Source organism: Excalfactoria chinensis, chromosome 1 (genome assembly GCF_039878825.1).
Source record: "Excalfactoria chinensis isolate bCotChi1 chromosome 1, bCotChi1.hap2, whole genome shotgun sequence".
In the NCBI taxonomy this organism is placed as follows: Eukaryota; Metazoa; Chordata; class Aves; order Galliformes; family Phasianidae; genus Excalfactoria; species Excalfactoria chinensis.
Genome location: NC_092825.1, coordinates 180,810,348 through 180,824,816, shown reverse-complemented (window position 1 = coordinate 180,824,816; position 14,469 = coordinate 180,810,348).

Sequence of the window (14,469 nt, the reverse complement as noted above, 5' to 3'; positions counted from 1 at the left end):
GCTGTCTCCCAGCTCTGTTCTCAGTCTAGATCATTCCTTTAGACTGCATTTGCGATAGGAAAGACAAATCTAATCGAACAGACCTGGCTTAGTATAGACATAGAGATCTAATCTTCAGCAGGCAGGTGAACTACAGGAGAGATCAAACCAGACACAATGCATATTGCTGTTTGCATCAGGCTGGCAGCCTTTGTCCAGATGCTTTGTGTTAAGGGACAGCAATCCTGCTTGAAGACATGGCACCAAATCTTACTCTGCTGGTAGTGGCCTCGTCCCACCCAAGCAGTATGATGCAAATGGCTGCATAGAGAAAAAATGCCTAGAGAAGTAAGGTAAATCATTTTCAAAGGGCTGTTGCAGAAAGTGAGCCAACTGCTGATGTATGTGGATTGTGTGAGAAAGTGTGGGAAAGCTCCTTGCTCGCAGGGAACTGAGTTGGAAACATTCAGGTTAAGCAGCGGACAACGTTGTGTTGTGCAATCTCTGCATGGAGGATTTTTTGTTTAGAGCACACATGCCTAGATTTCTGGGAAGAGCACATTTAAGAAAATCATATTCAGGAGGACCGTGCTAAAGCAAGGGCTTTTCCCTTTAATTTTTAAGTGGTTACAAAACAATGAAGCCCTCAGTTCTTTACACTTCACAGGGAAGAATGTACAAAGAGCTACTTAATCTCTTTCAGTTCAGCTCTTTCATTCTCAAGAGTATCCAGTTGCAAGGTATCTGTATCAGTCTCCCAACTCTCCACCAATCCCTAAAGCAAAGTCTGTCCAACTGTATGCTCTTGTTCTAACACGCTGTTTCAGACTGACCAGGTTTCAGCATGCAAGGCTTGTTCTGCGTGAACCTGTTTGACATTGGCAGAGAAGTGGGATCACAAAATCCAGCAGTACTCCTTCTACACTGAAACGTCGAGTAAGCACTTTCACAGTGCCGGGCTAATCTTATCCCTGATGTCTGAGATCTAGAAGGAAGCAAGCAACACAACTAAAGAAGTCCACGTCACCAAGGGAGATTTGAATGCTTCCTGATTGGTCTTCCAAATAATTATTTCATGTGCTTCTAACAGAAACTGGCTTGCAGTTCAAGCATTATACAGTTTTCTTCATCACTGCAAACTGCAATTAAGGAATCAGATGGCAAGATATAAATCACATCACAGGATCAGCTAGGAAACAATAGTGAAAGCAGACAGTGCTGGGGATTCTATTTTTGTTGCCCGATTATTGCTAGGCAGTCTCAAATGCAAATAGATATAAAAAAAGAAAATAAACATATTTATAGCTAAGGTAATAACACCTGTACACTAAATTAACTAGTGAAATGTGCAAAATTAAAATGCCACATTTAGCTCAGTCACTTAGCAACAGCTGCTTCAGTTTAAGATGCAATCATTCTGCAGCTGTTAGCTGTCACCTAGGGCTGGGGCTCCCATCCCTCTAGCAAAGTCAGCAGGAGAAAATGTGTCCCTGCATTTTAGCTGCTCCTCTTCACAATCCAATGTCTTGACTCAAACACGTTGATATCGACCATCTGCGAGCTGGGCTTTGTTGTCAGGCAAGAGCCCAGCACACTGACACTCACTCTGACAGCTCCCCTGTGAGGCAGTTACCCACATCAGAGAGGCAGTGCAAACAGTGATGTCTTAAACTGCCCCAGCAGCACTCACTACAGTGTATCCACTGACACCTTAAGGTCAGGCAAAATTAGAATTGTGAATAAATATTACAGTGTCCAAGAAAATTAGAGTGAGAAAACTTCTACTGAGTTTTTACCACAGTGTAGTAAAACATTTAGGGACTCTTAGGCCAAAATGAAGCCTAAGGGCTAGGGCACAGCCCAGGGAAAGGGAGCTGAGTAGTTTTGGGCTAAGCAATCTGACTACTTACATGCAGTGCTGCTCCACACCCTGGGTTATTTTTTTGTTTCCTGATGCGTAACTGTTTGTTGGGCGTGTGTTCAGATCAGTTCTATCCTTTGTAGGGCAGGTGTGCTTGGGGCAGGAGCCCTCAGTGGCTGCAGACAAAGGAACATCTGCTCCAGTCTCCTGAGTAAAGAGCAATACAGGAGCCAGAGCTGCTTGCACTTGCTGAGAGCATGCAGCCCAATGTGCAGAAAGAAAGCGCAGAGTGCACACATGTGTACAGACCAAGATCAAGGCTTTCACCTGAAGATTTTACCAGTACTCAGAGTGGCACCGCCATAGTTCATAGGTACCACTAGCACACTTGATTACAGAGGCCCGATTATCTTCTGCCCACTACCCTTCATAATCATTTATGACACAGAGTAGAATATCAAGAGTTTATCGCCTTTTTTCTTAATCTCTATTTTGTTCTGCACCATATGCAGACATGCGTTTCAGAGGAATTAAAATCACCAGAAGAGTACATGCCACCGTATTCAAACCACTAGTGAGAACACTTAAGCTTTCATGAGCCGAAAAAAGAAGTGTGTGTGGTTCACCCCCATCTATAGGAGGTAAATTTCCTCCAGCAGACAGTTTTCATACATAGTAAGTAGATGCAGAACAGAATATTTGTGGGGAAAAATGAAAGAAAAGGAAACAGGATACTCAGATCAGAGATTGCCAGTGGCTATACATTTTCCTTTTTTTTTCTTCCCCAAACCCTGTGAGGTAAGATTATGACTAATAAGATCACAATCATGGGCTGTAAGGCAAAATACATTTAAAAGCATAAACCTAAGTGGCTTGAAAATAAATTAGGTCAGAGAGCAACGCCAACCCTCAGAAACTGCATGGGAAGTGTTCGTTTTCAAGCTGTTCTCCCTTCTTTTAGCCTTCTGGGTTTTTGTTTTGTTTTGTTTAATTAACTGGAATTTTACAGGTATTCAGGGTGAACAGAAACGCAGCTGAAATTACTTCTTTGCAAGAGGTGAGGGACACTGTTAGCAGATTCCTGCTATAGAACAGGTCTCCTTGCTGGTCAGTCACTGTCAAATGAAGACCTGGTTTTGTCTGGTAAACTTCATTGAACTGCTGCCAAAATTTACTTCTCTTCTTGGCAAAGGCTGCTCAGGGAAGTGATGGAGTCATCATTCCTGGAGGTGCTCAAGAAATGTGTAGATGTGGCCCTCAGGAACATGGTTAGTGAGCACGGTAGGGATAGGTCAATAGGAATAGGTTATCTTTTCCAACCTGAATGATTCTATGATTCTTAACGTACTGAACCTTTCCCTTTTGACTGTCCCAGCCTGCCTGTCTGATGTTTAGCACACTCCAAAGACTGGAAGGGAACCCACACAGTCCAAACAAGGAACTTGGATTTTCTGTCTACATCCCAGGGCACTTTTCAAATATATCTGTATAGTGGTATATAAATTCAGTAGATAAATTCAAGCCTGACAGAAAAACTTCTCTCTTCAATCCATTCCACAAAGTATTTCCCAAACAAGCTCATGAAGTCTTGCTCTACTTGTAATACAAAACTGACCTTTTGTAGGCATTATATAGGCAGTGCAATTTACATTTGCCAAAGACCATATTCAGCAGACACTGAGCAAGTACTCACTCACTTCATTCAATCACAGTCAATTCTGCACATCCAAACAACACAGATCTCAAAGCCATGCAGAACCTACATGTGCACAGTGACTATATCCCTGCACCTTCAAGTCAGCAGCCTGGATGGAGTTGGGCAATCCCAGGATACGGTTCAGCATCCTTGCTATTTAGCTATGTTTTTTCTATATGTCTCTCCTTTTCAACCTGTTAGTTTGACCTTGGTAACATGCGGCACACAATTAGCAGTTTAATAGGCTCAGGGACACAGTCATGAAAAATCCCCCAAAAGTGGGGAAATTAGAACTTGTTTTGGTCACTATTCTTGATGTAATCCTCACTAAAAGCTGACTCAGTTTTCTTTCTGGCAGTGTATCAACTATTTCACTGAAGGCCTGAAAGACTCCATTCTTCTTGTAAAAAATCAGTTACTTTGTAAAATAAATTTACTCCCTTGTGCTGATATTATCTATCTTGGTTTCTCCCTTTTACTTTTTTTCCTGATCACCTGATTCTAAATTGCCCAGATTTGCCATAATCCTTCCACTCCCATCAAGGTCAGATTAGTGGGTCTGAGAGGCTTACTCACAAAACTGCAGCTTGCTCTGCAGATCATCAAAGAAATAACGTGTTTGAGATCTCCACTCCACGGAGAATCAGGTTTTCTTGGAAGTAATTTTCCATTTTGCTTGCAATGTAGTCCCAAATAAAGCATTATATAACAGTGAAATCACAGCACAGAAGTGTTATTTGCACTTTGGTTGCAAGACAAGATTTTTGCTAGCTATGCCCACTGTGTTTGTTTGCTGTGGTGTCACCTACAGCAGGGGGAAGTCATTTCAAACACCAACTCTCGCATTTCTCCTTTGTGTAACAAAGTAATGATTTAAAGTGTGATCACTGGTTCTTAACTGCTGATCAAAAGGCTGCTGACTAAACCGAAGTTTGTCAGAGCGCATGAGATGACTTGTCTGGTTATTTCAATTGGAATGGAAAGTTTTGATCCTGCAGTTCATCCACATGCCCTCATGCTGGGCCAAATTCCCCTGTCAGTCACAAGCTCACATACATATTCAACCCATCACCCCAGGTGTCATTCTACAACCTTCCATGCAAGCACACAAACCTACCATTGTTTTTATTTTACTAAACTAAGTGGACATCACAGCCTCTTTATATCAACCAAATCGAATAACTTTGGAGGAGAAGGCAGAGCCAGAGCTACCAAGAAATGCACTGACTTTGAAAAGCTGCACCCAGAGACCTGAAGACAGCTATAGCAGAATGATGGCAGGCATCCACAGGGAGCAAACTCCTCAGACAAGCTCCCTGACCTGAGAAAGCCCTGTTCCCCCAGCTCAATCAGATGGGACTGCAGCACGAAGAACAAGACAGCCAGACTGTCCTTGACTGCCTGCCTGCCTGACAAGATGAGTGCTGGTCACTCAAGCGTTTTCCAAGGAGATGATTCGAGCTGTTTTCTGTTACAAAACCAGGCAGCTTATCTAATACTGTAAGAAATGCATAGAAGCCAGAAATGTTCACGGTCACTACTGCACGCCCAGATCACTTCAAGCTCTGTGGGAAGAAAGAATGGACATCTCCAAAAACACAGACACTTCGAATGAAACAAACTGTCAATCTCCATTGTCAATTAGCAACACTCAGCCTGTAACATCCAGCTGGGGAGCTCTGACACACACACTGATGGGCCATGAGTTCAAAAGGTTTTCTATTACAAATTACTACTAACTATCTTTATCACTACAAAGTTTAGAGTCCGAAGGTCATAACACAGCAAAGTACAAAGACAATACGTCTCCTGTTCTGAAAAGCACAGACATGGACAAGTGAGGGGTTACCACCTACTGCTATCAGTGTTCTGAAAACAATGATCACACATCCCAGCCTTTTTCTTTGCTCAGCCAAAGACAGTAGTAACTCTGACAGATATTCAGTGTTGTGACTACACAGCCTTACAGTCCTTGCCTAGAGGTTCCAGAATCTGCCGCTGTACACACCGTATACAACATTAATTAAATGCACAAGAAGAATATTAATGAAATTTGCAAATCTAAGTATTCAAAAGCCAGGAAATGCTGAAGTGAATGTCAGCTGCACCACTTCAATTAGTACTCTTTGCAGATGCCTTATAATGGATTTTAATTATGTGATTTAGTGCTAGTTTTCCACAGAACCCTGCTTCACTTAGTTTACAAAACAACATCACTCACTTAAGGGGATAGGTGCCATTTGTCTTCGTGCACTGAATTTAGGAGATCTGAACTCTTAGCAAGGTGAATCTCCTTTTGAAATACAAATCTTGCCATGGTGGATGTACAAAATATTAATTTAGGTACCTCAGATGTGGCAGTAATCTGCACTTAATGGAATTAGCAGCTCAAATTCTTTTTCCTCCTTGTATTTCATGCATATTCCAATGCCTTTTTCATTGTTAGCTGGCCAAACCTGAAGACAGAAAACATTTATTTATTCTACAGCTTCCTACTCTTTACATTATAACTGAACGTCAGCATTTCTTAATTTGTTGTAACAATGTGGAAGCAAAAGTGAAATCTCCAGCCCCAGAGGAAACTGCTTTCACTAGGCCTTAGTTTCTCACTTCCCATACATCTTGTCATCTCTTTTCTGTTTGTCCCATACATTTATCTCCACACACACCAGACTGTTTAGGTAAACGTCTCCACTCCCCCACAGCCATTCCAACACCTTTGTAAGGCCAGTCCCAGTTTCCTGCTTCATGTCCCCTTCCTCCCACTACCTTCTCACCCAGCCTCCATCACTCTCCCACCCACTGTTTTATTTTGCTGTTGAAGTTCAGTACATCTCCCCAGAAAAGAAGTGAGATTCTTTTTCAGAGTCCTGTGACTTGGTCAAATTTGGGTCAACTTTCACAGGCACAAGAGGTACATTCCTGACTCATCGTCTATCCTCTTGCCAAGCTGAAAAAGCATAAAAGCATCTAAGCTTCTCAGATAAGTTGCTGACGGTATTTTAAAGCTAAAAACAACCTATTCGCTTTTCATACTGGGAGAGAAATGAACGGCTCTGTTTGAAATTTAAGGAGAAAGTAGGGAGGAAAGAGTTATCTAAGATAAGCATTTGGCTGAAAAACTTTACTGTTAACTAAAACTAAATAAGTAGCCTTAAATGGAGGCAACATTACAATTACTGGCTAAGGGAAAACAATTAGTATAAGAATACTCTTAGCTTGTAAACAAAGAGAGGGAACTACCTTTTCAAGGATGCATGCTGAATAACTTGCCCAAAGGACTCCACTTGTTTATTTAATATGTTTTGAATACATTGCATCCTTTAGCACCCAAAGGGTACCAGCAGCAGACACTTTCCGTGTAGTATTACTAAGGTTCATTTTAAACATGCATCTTGGAATTTAAAGTCTTTATTATCCTTGTTACTAGTTTGAGACTTCAGAATTAGGCTGGAGCTGAGACTTTTGCAAACACTGCCACAGAACCCTACAGCACCAAGACTTTCTGATGTTCTAGCTAACAAAAAATTGCTCAGATTCTGTCTCATTAACATATACTAAACTTACAGAAGAAAGCACACAACCTTCTGCCTTTGTTGAACTTGATTTCAGTTTTGCTCAACACACAAGCTAGTTCTCCCATATCCTTGGCCAGTCTTATTGTACCTTTGGGGAGTTGGGCTGAAGATTCTGCCTAGAGCACACTAGCAGACATTGCACTTCAGAAATCCTCTGGTTGAAATCATCCATAGTAGCCTCATTAAGACTCGGTCTTTCCATTTATATTTATTGCTTAGGGAAGTCACGCAGGGTTGCTCTGGCACAACCCAGAGGACTGAACTAACTGGTAATTTCACTTTAACATTGTTCTCAGATTTCTTGGAGGATGTTACATTTCAGCAGGGAAAAGTATTACTTACAGCAAATGAGCCTGCAAATATTTTAACTATGATTCTGGGAACATAACTGATAATACGGTGGGAAAGGAAGCCCTGATCGATGCATTCATGTTCTCTGCTACTACAAGCAAGGGAATCCAAGCTTCAAATAGACGTGTTTGGTTTTTGCTTGGTGATCTGCTTGCATGCCATAGTTCTACTGAGCATGAGCTTCCTCCTTGTTCTTCAAAACAGCAACTAGAGATATAATACTTGATTTGTCTTCATACGGGACACGCTTAAATGCTGGTGTCTGGTATACAAGCTGTTGGCAACCATATCCAAATGGTTTATCTCTACCCTTTCAAAACTCCTCTAACCAACATTTTCTCTTAGTCTACTACGTGACTTTGCAATTTGTAACACAAAGCATCACTTGATTCCTATTACTCCAGTCTTTAAGGTTATGTGGTACTTCCTATACATGTTCCAGTCTTCCTGTGTTTTCATATTGCTTTCCAATTTTGTCTCATCAGTAAACTTCATTAACAGCTTCTGTCTTGTTTTAGAGCAACTAGCCCCAAAAACAGGATTCATTTATCATTATGTTTTGCCTGTATTGTATGATTGTCCTCCAGCTTTGTTGCAGATGCTTGACAAGCCTGTAACAACATAACCTAATCATTAACAATACATGTTTATCTATGAAGAACAATTGGTACTACTTTACCATCTTTCCCATCAAAGATTTTCCAGCCAACTTTAAAACTGTCATTGCTCTAAGTTAATTTGCCGCTATGCAGACCAGGAAATTGTGATGACGCTTCAGTCCAAATCCTCAATGAAATTCCAATTAAAATGAAGTGACTTTGTTTGTTAAGTTCGAAAATACTGCCTACTGAGAAGAAAGGTATCTGTTGTTTATCAGAACTATTTTCCTAAGATTGCTGAAGACTCAATTCGGCATCATAATGAATCATTTTTTAAAGTCCTGAGGGCTAGAAATCAGAGCAGGCAGGAGAATTGTGTGTGTAACAGAAGCTTCAGTTCCAGGGAACTAGTGGCATTACAGGAAATTAGCAATTGTCTGTATTTGAATCTGACCTCAGACCAACCTTCAATTAAAGGTGACATGGAAGTTCAGGCTTCAGAGACTTAAACATGGCACCTCTCAACAGGCTGCAACTCATGAAGTAGAAACGGAATAATTGAGAAGTGGCAGGCTTGGCACAGAAAGCTGTTTCAAAGATCCGGTGTCTTAATGTCATCCTTCAAGTTACCTCTTATTATTTGTATTGAAAGTTGATGCCTAGATTTTTAGTGAGGACAGAAAAGTCTCCAGATAGGCAGTGCCCTCAGCTTGCCCTCATGAAAACTTTCAAAGCTCCGCTTGACTCAGCTGGAGCTTTGGTCCAGGGCAAACAGCAAAGCTATTGCTCAATTTTATAGCCAAGAATAGCTATGCAGCAGCAGCTGAAGGTAAAAAACAAACCAACAAATTCACACCCACAGCAATGACTGCACTCTCCATTCTTGAGATGGGTTACATCTTCTGATGTCACAGCTTTTGGGTTGAAGTGGCTGGAGGAAGTATCCAGGGACAAACTTGGGAGTCTGGAGGTTTAGCTGCTGCTTAGTTCCTCCACATAATCCACAGCCTTCCTGTCATCTCAGGCAATGCAGTTAGCTGTCTGTTGATTTAATAACCAGTAAAACAAGTAATTTTCCACTGTGTCTCATAACTGGGCTACAAAACATACTTCTACTGTTTGTGCAACGTTCTAAGATTGCTGTTATTAACAATCATTTGCATTCTACCAGGCTTAGTGATCTCGTCTGAGACCTAACTGTATCAGATAATCACACTGCAATGATGATCCACACATCTAAATGTTTACACTGTAAACAGACAAGCAGAAGGATACAGACATTCAGAGAAGAGATCAAATTAAGACAACAAAAAAACAATGCAGAAAAGAACTTGATTACACCTCTGTTGGCTACTTTTGATGCCAATGCTTTTCCACCAGCTTAATTCACCTTTCATAGCTAAGTTATACTTTTACATAGAAGTTCTCCACTTGGCAAATCTTCTCACACTGGAAAAAAAAAAATGATATTAAAGTATAAAACAAAAGACATAGTAATCCCCCATGGATAAATATTGTACCTGACTGAAATGAAAGAAACACAGTCGTGTTAATAAAGCTTTAATATTATTAAGCTTTCAAAGCAATTATGTGAGCAGAATGATAAACAGGGATGATATGTCTCAGTGCTAAGAGCAGCATCGGGATTCACATAATCTTCTGCCACAGGGAGCTACTCACTCAAACTGATCCTCCTGCCTAATGCTGAAGGTTTCCTCTTCTTCAGTTTCACGGCTTCACAAAGAACAAATGTGTCTGATCAGCAGGGACACCAGAAAAGATGAGCTTACAAAATGCTCTCCCTGAAGGAAACCACAGAGAACATGGTAAAGCTTGAACAGAATATGTAAACACTAACCAGGCATCAAATAAGTCATGTTCCTTTTTCCAAATCTTTCCTTTGGCATCAGCCAAAGACAACATCAGAGCCAACTAAAAGTTGTGATCATTCCCTTTACATGTGTGTCTTAACTCACCCTTGGTCAAACTTGCTGTTGCAGTTGTCTGATTCAAATCCTAAGATGTGTTGCCTCCTCATTTTCTCTTAAAGTCTTTCCTCATCTGTTCATAAAGAAAGCAGAGTTCCCAGTTGCTTTTTGATCTACTGCTATTGTATTTGGGAAGGTATAAGCAACATATGAGTCATTAACAATTGGGAGAAGGAGAACAAACGAGTTCAGTTCCCACAAAGCTTTTGCTGCCACGCTTGCTATCACACTGTTTTGGATACATTCTTTCATACTTGTCAAGTGGCCGTGATGTCTGATAGCGGGTTCAGACCAGCACTTGGTATATATAGGCTTACATCAGTGAAATAAGTTCTACTAATATAAACAGTTTACCTGTAATTAAACCTTACCTGAAGAACTGCTTTGGCTAAACGAAAACATTGCTTTGGTACCAAGAGCAAAAGGGAATGCTAATACAAGCCCTGCTGCTCACAGCCCTGACCCACAAAGAAAAAACCCAAACATGGGTATGAATCAGTCTGAAAAGTTCTCACAGGATGTAAGAGCTTTGCTAAAAGACAGCTGGGCTCCAAGTTCTAATTAAGCTCAGAAAACAAAAAACAAACAAAACAGAACAAAACCAAACCAAAACAAAAAAAACACAACAAATGTATATTTAAATATATTTGTACAAAAAATACTAATTTAAGCCACTCTAAATACCAATGGCAAATTTATTTGTTGGTTTTGTACCCGCACACTTTACAGAGTCAGAGAAAGGTAATCATCACTCCTAGCAACTGGAAGTCAATATTGTTTCTGTCCCAGTTCAACAGAATGCTGCATTTCACTTTTACGTATTTATTCCCAGAAACACCCACAGATAAAAATACAACACAGCGATGGCTATTTTGGTCGCTCCGTGGCACTGTACATGATAAACAGCAGTAGAGAATTCAGCCCAAATGTTGTTTGAGAGATTTTTTCCAAACACACTCAAAATTTAATCATTTTGTCTCCAGGCCTTCTACTGGTTCTTCAGCATTTGCAATTCTTAGAAGTGTGTTTCCATGTTATTTTACATCACTGAGTATGACTCAGTATGAGTACTGACACACTGGAACAGGTTGTCCAAGGAGGCTTTGGATGCCCCATCCCTGGGGGCACTCAACGCCAGGCTGGATGTGGCTCTGGGCAGCCTGGCCTGGTGGCTGATGACCCTGCACATAGAAGGGGAGTTGAAACAGGATGAGCATTGTGGTCCTTTTCAACCCGGGCCATTCTATGATTCAGTGATGATTTAAACAGAACTTGCCTTTAAATGCGATTTTCACAGTTGTATAGAAATGAAAATCCGGAGGACAGAATCCATTCCTTGGTAAGAATGTCAGTTGTGTGGACATGCCATATAGCTGGTGACAAAAGATGTAGCTGTCTGACATAGAATGAAACATGCACGCAAAATAACAACACTCTGCAGTTACAGCAAAAGGATCTCTGTATCCTTTATATCCACACTAACACAATTCACCTTATTTCAAGGGAAAAAGCAGCATGTGTCTCAGACAAAAATACTGTGCTACTGACTTCAGATCTACACATTAATGTTCTATCACAAACATTTATGATATAATTACTCAGCTGCTGTTGTGAACTGCATATTTCAGTATACCTATGAAAATGCAGATTGCTTCCCATCCTGGCCCCTCACCTACCTCCCACAATTTTAGGATAAATTAATTAAAACATCACAAACTGTAAGTGAGTGAGACAGATACAATAACTTTCAGTTCCCATAGCAAAGGATTTGTTTCCTCTTACTTTAAATGAAGAAAATCTGGCAAAATAACACATTGCCTCTTGAGAAATAGTCAGCAATTAGGCCAAGAAATGTAGATTCATTTAACAGAAGTTCCTGTAGAAGCAAAAGCACTGATGTGACAGACATCCCAAATATAACAAGGACATTTTCTGTACCTTTTAAGAATGCAGCCTTCAGCTAGAACAGGTGTTGGTCTCCTTGCATTCCAGAAATAAAACGACCTTCCAAGAGGTCCCAAAATCCTTCCTAGCCCTTATTAGCAGATATTTCACCCAAACATCTAAACTTACAAGTGGGACTCCAAAGAAATAAGAAAACCAAAGGAAGAAAGAAGAGAAAGCATAAATGAGCTTTAAAAAAAAACAGCCTTTGCAAAATGTGCCTTCAGCTTTATGCCTGTTTATTTTCCAGCCTTCTGGCTTACCAGCTTGTCTTTAAACCCAGGGATGTTAGATCCTTCTGTTCTTAAATGAAACCTGAAAGATACAACCACATTGAATTAGAATCATAGAATGGCCTGGGTTGAAAAGGACCACGATGATCATCCAGTTTCAAGCCCCTGCTATGTGCAGGGTAGCCAACCACCAGACCAGGCTGCCCAGAGCCACATCCAGCCTGGCCTTGACTACATCCAGGGATGTGGAATCCAAAGCCTCCTTGGACAACCTGTTTGTATTTTTCTTGCTGCATCAGAGATTACGAAGACAAGATCAGGGACACTCTTCCTTTCTCACCTAATCTTTCAAATAACATCACGTGTTTTATGCTTTCAAGGGCAAAGTGTTTCTCTTCAAAGCAAACAGCATGATCAGAAAACAAAAGCTCTCCTTTATTGAGCAGAATGGCCAGAAAGGACTGAAGAGCAAATAAACCTTCTGACCCTTTGGTAGGAGGCAGGAAACTCTGGTAGCAGAGGGGAACAGATGGGGATAACAACACATCAGGTGCTGCTGCCTAAACACAACAAGGTTTGCAGAACAGAGAACACAGGGCACACAAATTCCCCACTGTCTACTTAGCTGAAACACTCACTCAACTCCTCTGCAGTTGTTTATTGGTATTAAAGTGTCTGGGAGACACTTTCTCAGTATCTGTCAACAATTTCCTGTATTCTAGTGATTTTGCCCTGCAAAACCCATCCAAGAATTTCTGCCACATCTGTACCCTGAATGACTCAACCTCCCATAGGAAAAGGAAGCAGATCAGGGAGTTTTAGGAAGGAAGGGAGCTGACCATACACAGAGCTAAGAACAGTTAATTGCATTACAGCCACAGAAAAAGCAGAAGATGAGGGGAGTTGGGCAGAGAAATAGGAATACGCACAAGGAAAACACAAGCAACGATAAGCACAGAAGATAAAAGTGGAAGAATATGTGAATTAACTCAAATGGGGAGAAAAGAAAATAGTGAATATTGGAGAGAAAGGAAAATATATACATCCCTGTATATACAGAGCAGGCAGGAGCACGAGGGGAATCTGGTACAGAGGAGAGGAGAGGAGAGGAGAGGAGAGGAGAGGAGAGGAGAGGAGAGGAGAGGAGAGGAGAGGAGAGGAGAGGAGAGGAGAGGAGAGGAGAGGAGAGGAGAGGAGAGGAGAGGAGAGGAGAGGAGAGGAGAGGAGAGGAGAGGAGAGGAGAGGAGAGGAGAGGAGAGGAAGATCTGGAATGAGATATGGAGCCAGCAGTGCTACAGAGAAGAAGAAACCAGTGAGTTCAACTCATTCAGCTTACAGAAATTAAAAGAGAAGTTATAAAATGATCTTTAAAAGATATTCCAGGTGTGAACATGCATTCTTACAGATTACAAACCTAGAAGGTCCAGATTCTCACCTATCAGTTTCAAGAACACAAAAGAAAATCGCCGTAGGACACCAAAAGCAGTTGTTTGGAATGACACTACCATCTGGTGGCCAAACTAAACTCACTGTTCCAGGAGGGTGGAGTCCCAACAGACTTCCAAGGCTTGTTTGAAAGCAGGCTGTAGATACACAAGGATCCGTAATAACTGGGGGGTGCAGCACCATAGATTACAGAAGTGAGATGCTGCAGGAAAATGACATCAGATAGCACAGCTCATTGCAGCAGTGACATCCATAGGAAACAGAAGCTGGAATGAACACAATGATGACTGATGTTGTGCATAAAACTATAGAAAACCAAGAGTCACTAATCCTGCACAGAACTTCCCACAGAAGCGTGTCTGAAGCATAAGGAAAGAGGCATTTCAAAGCTGCAGGGGGATGTTTTGATACAGGCTGTGAATGATTTTCAGATGTTGATACTGCTCAGTATTTGTAGCACAATCGTTTTTCAAGCCTTGAGAATTAATTCCTTCAATTACCACCTTTTAGAAACGAGTCATTGTCTCCTAAAGCTGCATCTGCCACTTACAAAACAATAACTTTATTATATCAGTCTTCTATTCTAATATAGAATTGCTTAATTTCTTCCAAAATCTTGGATTTCACTGATTATTTTTTTCCTCTACTACCATTGCAGAGCACAGAAAGCCATTACTGCAAAAAGCAATTGCTTTTCACAGAAGTGCTCCAGGACTTATCGAAGACTTATTGCAGTTGTTATGTCTCCTGCCTCACGTTTTTTGACGTCTAATCTCATACAAATAATAAAAGCC